We start from the raw sequence: 12,735 nt of genomic DNA, 5'->3' as shown, positions 1-12,735 counted from the left end.
AAGATAAAATACTCTATTGCACTTTCAAGCACATCAGCACACATAAAATACAGAAAATTACTTCTGGATGACATCAGTCTTTTTATATCATCAGAATCTCCACAACCGCCATAAATATAAAGCCGCAGCTGTTACCACACGTTTAATTTAAATATGCTACACATTCTAAAAACTAGAATACATAAATATGGGTTCATGCATAAAATGAAATAAAAACAAAACTGTATCTAGAAAAAAGTTACAAGTGTTTTTTTTTTTTTTTTTTTTTTTTTTTTTTTTTTTTAACGATACAAAGCACACATCACAAGCAGCCAAAAGTAACATTCTTACCAGATTAGTTGAGCAATGTTGCCACGCTGGATTCTAAGTAATCCTTTATTGCTGATTTTGCGTTTATATTTCTGTAACCTGGGGATTCGTGTTTTTTTGGGTTTTTTTTTTAACTCTACAAAGTTTCAAACACAAGCAGCAACGAGAAACAGCCAGTCGTCCCTGAAGAGAAGATGCTGTGTTCCAAAGGGGGCTTCGAGAATCTAAAACTGAGGGTCGTGATCCGCCCCTTTAACCAGGTGCCCAATCAGTATTCCCGCTTTGAGAGTGCCACCCAGGCTGCCTAGCCGATGGGCAAGCAAAGCATATGGTATTACCACAAGTGTTTTTAAAGGAAAAGGTTGCTATTCACATTTAATAACTCTTTAATGTCAAACTCTGTGAAACGCACGTTGATACACACACACACACACACACACACACACACAATTATGCAACTGAAAATTGTAGAAACAAATAATTGAGCTCGCTTCTTCTAGATTATATTCCAGTGGTTATGATGACACGTCACCGGTCATTTTATCATGTTTTTGACAACCTCGTCTAATCCCCAAATTGTTGTCTAAGTGATATCCGTATTTTACATAAAATGGCATGTTTGCTATGAATCTGGCCTCACTGTTCTGTACAGTGTTTATTAGAACACTACATATCCTGCTGTGATAAAACGCATTAACCTTTTTTGTCCGAAATTATGTTTTTGTAGTACTTTCGCTGAGGACTTCGATGCTTTGTCCCTGTCCTTTATTGGGGTCCACCTCTGTGGCCGGAGTGTCCCGCACTGTCCCCATCTAGTTATTTGCATTCTTCCGTCAGTTATTATTATTATTATTATTATTATTATTATTATTATTATTAATTAGTCATTTAGCAGACGCTTTCATCCAAAGTGACTTGCAGAGACCCGGTGGTACTCAACTCTGGCCCTCGAGATCTAATCCAGTCCAGGTTTTTACTCCAAGCAGGTTCTAATGTCATTAATTGAAGCTGCTAAGAGGCAATTAACTAATTTAGGACCTGGCTGGAATTAAGACCAGGACTTAGGGAGTGAACTATACATCAACAACTGTTGCTACAGAGTCACTAACAATAGGACCTTGGTTTTAAGTCTCATCCGAAGGACGGGTTAGCCCTGCTGTGCACTCTACAGAAATCAAACATTGTTGGTAGCTCAGTTTGTTTATATCCCCTAAAAGAAGTCCCAGCTGTTGCCAAATAACCATACTCATGACTTTCTGGTATGATGAAGACAAAGACTTTGCAGTCAGACTGCAGCCAACAGAACTCAGATCCTTAGAGCCCGATAATCTATTGCAGTACCACGGAACTATATCCTACAGTATGCAAAGGCAAAGGATACTCTAAGAACATCAGAACCACCAGTTTGCAGCTCCTTCACATCAGCAAAGATAACTGCCTGCTGTCAGTGGTACAAACGTCTGACTGTTCTGCCAAACACAGCAGAACAATAAGATCCTTCCATGCTGTGCTATTGCTTCTCATTGACTTCACAGAGGTTGAGCTAACATGGAGGGCTAACATTGTGTCCACCCACCCCACACGACTGTTTGTCTGAGAAGCTAACAAAGTGATTAAATGATTTTGTTCAAGATAATTAACCACGTTGAATGTGTCTTGGGAATTGCTAGATGATACTGAGGTGTAAACCAGTTAGGATCAAATGGACCAACACCCCTCTTCTTCTAATTCGTCTTCTACAGTGTTTCCTTTGTTTTAGTAGCTTTTACAGTACAAATTCATAAGGTTGGAGATTAGATCTTTAGCCATTTTGATGTACAGCCACCAAAAATAAAAATGTGCCTGATGGATAGATGTGATCAAACTGGACAGTAATCAAAGTCTTTCCCATGAAGCATGTGCTAGCCTATGGAAGAAGGCAGTAAACGAGTACCAAGGAATCCCAAATAATATTAAATTGAAAAGGATTGTGGAGCACTGCATCTTTATACTTGGTTTCCCATGAGACATGAGAATATTAAGTGGATTGTCTTGTTTGAATGGCCTAGGGTAGATAGCAGTAAAAGAGCAGCACTAAATGTTCCAGACCCTCTTATAGCAGCTGAAAAGGTCAGCTGTGCATTTTAATATGGTTCTGTGAACAGACAGAGTCTTTTTATAGCACATTATCCAGACCCAATACCTATGCACTGTTGATTTGGGGGGCTGCTTTATGTGAGCCAGGACTGGTAGCAGAGAATGGCAGTAACTAAACATTAATCTATTTGTTTGACCTTTTGGGAAGGGAAGAGTTTCCGATGAGTGTTTCGAAATCCTAAAAAGGATAACCCTCTTTAGACCAATATGTTCCAACTATATTGCACAATGATCTCAGAGTATTAAATAAAATAACTATCTGGCTCTGCACAAAATTGTCACAATCGATGGGAAAATCTCATGTCATGTGGCGGCCAAGACATGGACTTGCATATCATTTGAGAGCCCCCAGTTCTGCTCTAAAATATCTCTTGGCATGTGGAACATCAGAACAATTTGCATTGCGTTTAATCAGAAACTCAAAAACGTGAAAGTGTAAAAAGTTGCCAAGATGTAAACATGGATGTAAAAAATGACAGAGATGGATCTTAAAGAAGTAGAAAACAACACGTGAATAAATATAATGCTGTATTTCTTGTACCCTGTTTTTGTCAACATATTGTACTCTGGGCAAAATCGGTGACCTGCGTCCTGTACACTTTGTATGCATTGGGTGTGTTCCACAAAAGAGATAATGCTGAGTCACTGCTATGCATGTTAAGACATTTTACACCATGCACAAATATAAGGCTAGATACAAGCAGGGGGCGTTTTTATGGTGTGGTTGTGCATGCACTGATATTTACACATTCTAGTTTTTAGAGTGTCTTGGCAATGGCATAAATTATATGTTTTTTTGTAATCATTGAAAATTTGTAATGATATATTTCAGTAAACAAAAAAGAAAAGGAAAAAAACACCCTAACCTACGAAGCTACAGACCTCTTAATCTAAATCATGTTGTTAATAAATCGACAGAACTATAAGACCAGCATGTAGGCTCCCTGGGTAAGGAGCGCTTCATTGCCGTACAAACTGATAAATAACATTACAGCAGTCCTCTTAGTCCCACAGCATTATTACAAGATCAATCAGTCTCCTTACAGGCCCTGAGACACCCACCACTTTCTACAAGACAGCAAGTTCTAGCATTTGATGTTTGAGAGACTACTTTGAAATTGGCATCACAATCCACACGCTTGTTGCCCTTTAAAAGATAGACATAGCAGGCAGGGCTATAATGGGAACATGTCACATGGACCCTAGAAAACTAGTGCTAGCGTGTTCCTGGTAAAGGAGGGATCAGCACAGCCACAATTAGTGTAGCTTGTGTGTCTATAACTATAACACACACACACAATGGTAGAATATATAGTAATACATTCAATAATATCATTTGACATCTCTTTGACAGTTAAAACTTTTGTACTGAGTTTTGAAAACTTGATCTGCTGCACACAACTAATACATGGATAATTAGAATTTTTTTCTTCACAACAACACTGGGGCTGACTCGTGAAAAAAAAGTTCTTAAAGATGTGAGTGTTATTTGATTGCTCTGGTTAGTTTTTATTCCCAAACCTCAATCTCACTGCCCATGTATAGTCTGCAACATGGGATAATCACTCTCCACCACCTCAGAGCTGAAGATCCTGTGGGCCAATACACTGAAAAACATTGACTGATAATAACCATGTTATTAAGAATGTATTATTGAGTTCTTAAAGTTATAGAGTAATTACAGATGGCATCTAGAAGCTGGGAGCCTCTGTCACAACACATCATGGCGTCACCTATGATAAGATCAGATATTAGGAGATGATATGCTAAGAACATTGGACTATCTATCATCTCCAGCAAAACTCATTATCATTACTGAAATATTTTCTACAGTGTAAACATAGGTATTAAGCCAATCATAATGGGATTCCAAAAGGCTTTCAACAGCCTCTGCTTTGTTTACTCTTTGAGAGTGTAATTAATTAGTAGCCAAGTGCTGGGATGTACAGTTTGGTGAAAGTTCTAGCTTGTAGTTTCATCACAAGTCAGTATTGTGACAGGGGGGCCACTGTACTTTAAGCAAAGCAAATTGATAGGTGAAGCTACAGTTGTGTTTAAAGACTAACTAAACTATCATTTAAATACAGAACGTGTAACCTAAAGCAACTGCATTCATACCTCATCTAATCTAAAGCCCTTTGGGATATGTAAACAAGGAAAAGTTCTATACAAAATGAATTGTTGTTAGTGTGACAAAAAGTTATAACGTCCGGAAGGTAGAGAGGCAAATATGAAATATATCACTCAATGAAATCAATGTTTGTTGCTGGGTTTTATGTATGTTCCTGTTTAATTATTGTTTCCCTTGTTCTTCCCTCTGAACTTGAATGGCATCACTGTCAAACCAATCACCCCTTTACACTAACCAAACTGAATTAAGATCAGCAACTCTGCGTGCCAGAGATTCAAGCCTACAAACTTTCAATGTATGCCTCACTCCTGCATAATGATTTAGTACCCTATTTCAGGTTTTAAAAACCAATTTGCAACCTACTTATTATTTTTTCCGACTTTGATTGTAGTTGCACAAGTGGTTACATGTGAATTATATTGTCAATAAACAACCACATGTGTAATTACAGTGTTGTTACAGTTTTATTAAGCATAACCTAGGAGCTCTTTACAATAAAAAATTCTGCCCATTAGACAGGAACCCTTACTTCAGTGAGATAGAAAATTGAACAGTGTTGTTTATCCTGGCCTCTGACTGATTGGGCTGAGGGTCACATAAAGCCATCCCTGAATCCTTTGATCCTCAAGGCCTGGAAAATTGCCAGATAGATAGGCGCTGTTTTAAAGTACATTGGCACTGAGGTATAGAATAACAGCCATTGTTGACTCACATTGCTGACGGAGAGGGATTGCTGAGCCATCTCTTTTTGGAAGCTACACTGTTTTAAGTAGAAAAGGCTTATGTATTTATTGCATACTGTTTCTAGCTGTATACTGCTAATATTCCACTTTGAGAGGTTTCAGTCTTGTCAGTGCTTGGATGGTCTGACCCATGTATGAGACGCAAAGATATTATTAAATAGTTGAAAAATGTTGACTTAAGAGGGATCTTAAGATGTTTCTATCTTTTAAAAAAAAAAACATCTTACTGGTTAAGACCAGTATCATCATATATTCTTTACCAGTCAGAATGCTCATTCAAATTGTCCCGGTACAAGTAAAAACATTTTTACATTCTGAAAAATGTAGAAGACTTTTTTTTAGAATAGCTTGTGAAATGACATATGCTTTATTAAATTTAAAGATGCTGTTTTTATAATTCCATAAATTTTTATCAATGGTATCTTTTGGCCATCTCCTCCACACTTAGACACTCTACCACCCCATTCACACTGTACTTTCTCTCCGTTTTATAGCATATGCAAGACAGCACATGAAACTTTAGATTAGTAATGCATAGGGAGGAATTACATTCCACACATAAACAGCCATGAAGTAAAGAAATGATTAAACAATAACTAATAGGCTCCTTGTGGGTGGACACGACCAGCTGCTAATGACCTTGTTATTCTGTAAACTAACTGCACTTGGATAATGATGCCATTGAATTAGCAAAAGTCCTTGCACTCCTAGTGAAAAGAGAAACGGTTGGATTATATTACCCCAAACTGAAATGCGATTTAATAAGCACTTTCTAATGTTAATGGACTTTGCTGGGAAACAAAGAAAGGGATTATCTTGTTACATTAGAAATCCCATTTTGTAAAGGGTGTGGCTGGCGCCAATACTAAGTACAAACTTGTCTTCTCTTAAAACATTTATTTTGTATGAATCCAACATAATTGTCTGGCTTCTAATATCCCTCTTCAGACCACCCGCTTGGAATAACTGTATCTTCATTGTGGAGAGAGAAAATAAACTGACAACAAACCTGTGCTTTTCTGGAAGGTGTGCTCCATACAATAAATGAACATCTTAAGTGGTTTTAACCAGATTGTTTTGTATGCATCGGCTTCAATGCAAAACTTTCATAAGTGGTATTTATCATAATGTTTAGAAAGTGGCACAAAGTTTATTCACTATTTTTATTCATTGGTAATGGAGTAAAATAATGTAAATGGTGACTATAAACAGGGGCTTGTTTATATTTGCTGGGTACATCATGGGAAGAAAAGTAAAAATGGTTATTTCCATTCAAATATCCATGATAATTCCACCAGGATAATTGTATACTGATAAACGATCACTCGTTCTGTATAAATAAGACGGGCAAGTGTTTTGCTTTCAGCATAGGTTTTGTCTGTCTTATTGTTGTCGTTAAGTAAAAATAAAATTTTGCTTGGCGTAAATATATACCAGTGTTGAGTAAGTCTGTAAATCTGTTTAGGATTGGTTGACAAGTGACTTTTTATTCAAGACTGGACAAATCACAAGGAATCTTAAAAGTGATGACTTGATGGGCCATACTAAATAAAATGAGCTGAGTCAATGCCTTTATTACAAGTACAGTCTAAGCACCAATGATTGCCCACTTCTTGGTGGCATGACTCCAAACTAACACAAAATACACATTGCTAACCTTAAAGCCATAATCAGATTGTAAAATGTATTTTTGGGTCTCCCAGCAGGTTGATTTTTAAGTATAGATGCCATTTAAAGTGTGAATTGTGCTGCACCGGATGAAGTAACCTAACCTAGCGACCTAACCTGCGGATAAAGCAGCCTATGGATCTGTGAATTTACACTACCCCCAACAGGTGTTATGACTGTGGGAGAGCTGCGTTTCACTGCATCAGAAAGTTAAGCTTTCTGAGCCTTCCCACTTGGACAAAGTACTTAAGTGCTTTCACCCTCTATTGCATGAATTATGATTAACTGACTAACTTTATTGTATCCAAGGATTCATTTTATACCTCAATGTTACATATTTGACCGTTTAATACATGGAAAATGTACTATATAATTCATAAATGTATGTATTTATTTTCTGCACATTACTTTGTCCCATTTCAAACATAAATGAACATATTAAAACATATACAATTTCATTAGTTCCATTTAATTTGATTCTATGTTTTATTACCTTTAATTTGTTTTCACAAAATAGGTCTGTGACAGAGCAGCCAGGTGTCTAAAGCGGTCAGGAGGTAGGAAAGAAATTCAGAGTTCAGGACTTGCGGTTTTAAGCGCTGCCTGGGGTTAAGTCAACAAAAACACTGCTCACAGAGCAAAATAAATAAGGTTTAACAAAAACAAGTCATGAACACCCTTAATATAAACACAGAAACAAAATAATTGGCACAAGGGCCAACATAAAGGTTCAAACAAAAAGACTACACAGTTGTAGGCTGGGCATTAGCCTTCATTACAGTTACAAACACTCACAGTGTAAACTCCCTTCTTTCCAAACAAAGGATTTCTCCCTCCTTAAATACCATTAATCATTCAGTTAAGGCTCCAGCCACATTCTCACATGTATTTGGCAGGGATAGGAAATTAACCCCATCCCTGCCAACCACCACCACCAATACACAAACCCCACTATTTACAAGAAGGGCCCTGCCCTGCCACAAGGTATTATCCATAACTTGAAACAATGGCACATACAAATTCTAGACTGTTTTGTCTACAGATGTAAAAGAGGGATGTGCAATTACAGGATCTACCTGTGGGAGGTTTAGCTTTCCAAAGGGGAGCCTGATTAATGTAACCATGTCACTTAATTTATATTCTTAAAGCGTCAACAAGTGAATACATGACTCATTTCAGCTAAAACCTTTGAAAGCCATATACTTAGTGACACAAATCAGCTTTTAGAAATCACTTTGCAACCTAGTTCTTATTTTGTCCCTTTTGAAAATCATGCTGAAAGTCTCCAAAGAGGCTTGCCATTGGCCACATATGATGATGATGGTAGTGACTCAGGCTTTAATATATTTTTACATTCAAATTAAAAAATATATTGTAACGACCAGGATAATTGTTTTGTTGCAGGACTTCTTGTCTGTTCAGTTTGTGTCATCTGTCTTTTATGTTACATGTATTATAAGAGGACTGGGTCACGCCGTTACTTAGCATGGGAGGGGGGAGTGAGAGAATGAGTGGGGAGAATGTGTGTTGCTGTTTTTGGGGATTGCAGTGTGTGGATGTGATTGGTTGATGAGCCATACAGCGGCGGGAAACGACGGGAAGTTATATAAGGGGGTGCATGAACCTGGGGTCAAGGTTGCCCCAGTTGTTTCTACTAACTTGGCTTGTGTTTTTCAGGCACAATAAAAGCGGATCCAACTTACATCAAAAACACAAGCCAAGTTAGAAGAAACAATTGGGGCAACCTTGACCCCCACCGCTTTTACAGTTGTGCCTATTATCTTGGTGCTGGCCAAGGTTGCCCCAATGGTTTCTTGAAACTTGGCTTGTGCACTTTTGATAACTTGGCATTTTTGCACATTGCCAATGTGTTTTTGTTTCAGATAAATGACAAACAGTTTTCCTATGTTTTTAAATATAAATTGTCTTCTAATTATCACTAAAAGGCATTCTACTCTGGCACAACACTTTAAAAAAACAATAAATATTTTTTACATTTTGTTTATATAAAGTTTTACACCAAAAAAATGTACTTAGCATTTTGCTGTTATGCCATGTACTTCAACAGGTGGCAGAGGTTGCGTTTGCTTCCTCTGTTACCAGTCAGGATGATCACATGACTAATTCCAACAGTTTTACTGGATAGAAGAGGAGTAATTTCTGCATAACAAAGTACAACACAGTCTGGCAAATGTGTTTTAGAACTAAAATAAACTGTTTTTCATTGGTGCATGACGTGGTGCAATACAGGGTTAATTGGAAAAGAACCATAAACCTAAAAATAAAAGCCTGTGCACTGTAACAGGTTCTTGCTTAATGTTTAAACGTGTCCGGTATGAGAAGCACCTTTCTAACAGTCATAATCGCTTAGTGTCCAATCAGAGGCAAGGACGGTAGGGGTCCAGTGCCACACCGCCTCAGCTCAGAGTGATTACCGACAATAAATGAAAAGGTGAGGTTGGGATTAGCCAGAGGTACACAATTATTGGACATTCTAGACTATTGGATTACTTAACTTTTTAGATCACTGGATATAATTATTTTACAAAAAAAGGATAATACTTGTCTTAGACACAATGTAGCATTCATAACATAAAGGTTACATAATACTGCATACTTTTTCATCATCACTTTGAAAACTGACATAACATGCATAACATAACCATATAATTATTGTGTTTTAGTAACTCTTCTTACAAACTAAAAGCACTGGAATTAAAAAAGTCAGATATAAATATACTTTTTGTGCAGAATTATAGTAACAAAAAAAAAAAAGCTGCCCATGGCCAACTGTAAATACGTTTAGTAGAAAGGATGCTTTTTTGGAAGGCTGGTCAAAAAGTTTATTGACCCTATATGTGGCACTAGATCAAAATAATGTTTTAACTTTTGTTACGCTGCAATCCATTAAAAAAAAAAAAAAAAAAACAGTACAGAAAAGGTTAGTGACTATTGGCTTCACCAGCCGCCTAGTATGACATCCTTATGAAGGCTTAGGACAGCTGACATATCCCTAAGGATCCTAACTTTGAGAAGAGGGCCTCTGGAAGACCTTTGTACAGGCTTTTCATTTTTTGTTTCTTGGCTGCAAAAGCCCCCGTGAAAGCACCCTGGAGATACAGGACTACAGAAGGGAGGAGGCACTCAAGAACAATCTTGGACAAAAAATTTCAGACCAAGAGACTGAATTTGAAACTGAACTGATTTTGCCCACTGGACATCTGAGGAACTCACGTTTGTCTGAGCTAACCTTCACCTTTAACCCTGGCCGTGACCCTGTGATCCACCGATTCCCACTCTTCTGCTGTTCCACTTAGCAGACTTAGCCGGATTGGGTGGGCTGTCTGAGCTACAGGGCCACACTCTGGGGGGGAAAAAGGATTTCTTCATTGTATCTCACTATGTAACTCTACTACACTCACTTTCAGTCAGGGAAATATTTTCTGCTTTTAAATTAGGTCAGCTGGTTACCTGATGTGATTGTCTGAAGGCCAGGCAGTCACTCAATTTACACATTGACCTAAAACATATATCTCTATCCTAACAAATACTGCAGGTTTGGATATGGTGTGCTGTATTATTTAAGCAATCTCTCTCTCCTTTAAACAAGCTAAATAATATTCTGAATGGCCTGATTACACCATGAATTTCATTGTCATAACTGTGGTTTGAGTTACTATCTTAATTAAGTGGTTTAGTTGTGTAGCTAATATTCAGAATCTTCTAGTTGTTTAGAAATAGAATGCTAAAAAAAGAAGATGGAGTCATTCCTAATAAAATGTCTTCATTTTGAAAAGACTATACAGGTACAATCAAATATTATATTTTTAAGCAGCTGCCCTCCTTAGCAATTACATTGCACCCTTGCTTTCTTTGCTGGAAGGAGGGCTTAATTATACCAAGTAGTCAATCCATGTTAAAACTGATCTAAACATTTAAAAAATAATTTTAAAATAGATTAAACGTGTGTTGAAATGTCTGTTTACTGGTCAATAGTGTAACCTCAGAATTTATGACTTAATGTTTCAAATTAAACTTTACCTCCGAAAGGGACGCTCAGTGATATGGAGCAGTGAAAAGGGTATTTGAACAGCTGTGGCAGTCTGGACGTCATTTAAAAATCTTCCTCTGCCACCACCTGGCTTCAATGAAAGCCATGATTCTCAAACCAACAACACCACTACCCACCAACGTACTCACCTGAGCAGCTACTTGACTAATGATCAAATCTGAATCCTAACCGGGGTTACCCTGCTTTTAAGAGCAGGGAGCCAGTGCAAAATGTCTGCCTGGCAAAACATGTTCCCACTATATTTAATCTTTGCTCCTACTTGTTTTGAGTAGTGTATATTTATCGTATTTGTGCTGTGGGGGTAGAATGAAACAGAAAACAAGCCACTTTTTTTAGCAATTTTGGTTGCCAGTCACAAGGCATTGCCCCAAACTATAGTTGCAAGTGTATTTGCTTGAACACCCAATCACTGATCTAATGCTTTTTCTCAGCTCCTTTCTAACTGCAACACCGTTCCCAAACTTGCTTACACAGCCTGGCCTTAATATTGTTTCTGTGGAGAAATTATATTTGCAGATGTCCTCCAGTCAATGGATAATGAATGAAATAGTTTAGAACAGTGACTTCTACAGCCCTTACTTACTGTCCATAATCAGCTACTCCCTTTTAACAGCTATGAGGAAAGCCTGCACAGTAGACAGACAGGTGTCCTATTTCAAGACCTCTTTACTTCTCATGGCAGCCACATGGCCCGAGCTCACTCACGTGCAGCAGACACCAGTGTTCTGGATGTGTAATCAGCAGGTGGCTGCTGAGCCTCTGACTGGCTACTTTGTGTCTCTGGCTGACACCACCTGTGATCACACACACATGCAATATTCCATAACCAAAATTTCACATCAGCAAGTATTTTGCTGTTAAATGTATGTATATTAAAACACACATTGAAGAATACAGCGAATTCTTCCTTTATCAAGGAAATAGGAAATATAGTAATGTACAATAGTAAGCAAATGCCAACTAAAATGATTTTTAGTTTTAAAATTGTGACGTGGGATACTGCAGCTTTAATTCATTTCAAGAGCATTGCGTGTTGTGTTACTCACCTCGCAATGCATGCCTCTGCCCTGAAGATCCCTGGCCTGAACCATTTATTGACTTTAGTGTTGATCAAACAACAGCCAAGTTAATAGAAATGAATGATGTCTTTATTTGATGGACTGTGCTCAAACATTAAAAAATAAACAACTTCTGAGGCTTAAACAGATCTCCATTTATCTTCCTTTTCCATTTCTGTTCATAAAATTCCACTGAAGACTGTACTAACTGTACTCAAAATAAAGCACAATTGTAGTCAAAGAGCTTAATTACAGCATTTGAACAAGATATATGTTGTCCAAACTAATGAAGTAAATCAAAATAACTTTGCTTTTACAGGTGAGATGATTGGAGGTTTGTGAATTCCTTAACCATTCATGATAAATTAGAAACATAAAACAGATCTTGCTGTTCAAACTTAAGCAATGTTGATTTCGGTACAGAATTCCTAATTTAGTATTAACTTTATTAATCACATATGCTACTGCAGTCCCTGCCATGTGCTATGCAACTATACTGCCCTCCAGTGTCTGTAATGACAAATGTTATGCTTTCTGACCAGTCCATCTGAAATATACCCTCTTTAAAATGATTTGTGTTCTCTATGGCATCCAAGTCATATGCAATAAAAATTCCAG

The 12,735-nt window shown here is 37.5% G+C and overlaps 1 protein-coding gene across 3 annotated transcripts in view; it reads right to left on the bottom strand.

Moving 5' to 3' along the window:
* LOC117412285 (sodium-coupled neutral amino acid transporter 3-like) overlaps positions 1–542 on the bottom strand; it is a 38,718-nt gene extending 38,176 nt beyond the window's left edge. The window contains exon 1 of one of the 3 annotated variants that reach the window (XM_058988722.1): positions 331–542. The gene's annotated coding sequence lies outside the window, so the exon portion shown is untranslated. The remainder of the gene's footprint in view (positions 1–330) is intronic. The other 2 variants (XM_058988721.1, XM_058988723.1) reach the window with 2 other exon arrangements.
* Positions 543–12,735: the final 12,193 nt, after the last annotated feature.

This window comes from Acipenser ruthenus, chromosome 16 (genome assembly GCF_902713425.1).
Source record: "Acipenser ruthenus chromosome 16, fAciRut3.2 maternal haplotype, whole genome shotgun sequence".
Taxonomy (NCBI): domain Eukaryota; kingdom Metazoa; phylum Chordata; class Actinopteri; order Acipenseriformes; family Acipenseridae; genus Acipenser; species Acipenser ruthenus.
Note: the sequence above shows the minus strand (reverse complement) of the source record. Positions and strands in the feature narration are given on the sequence as shown.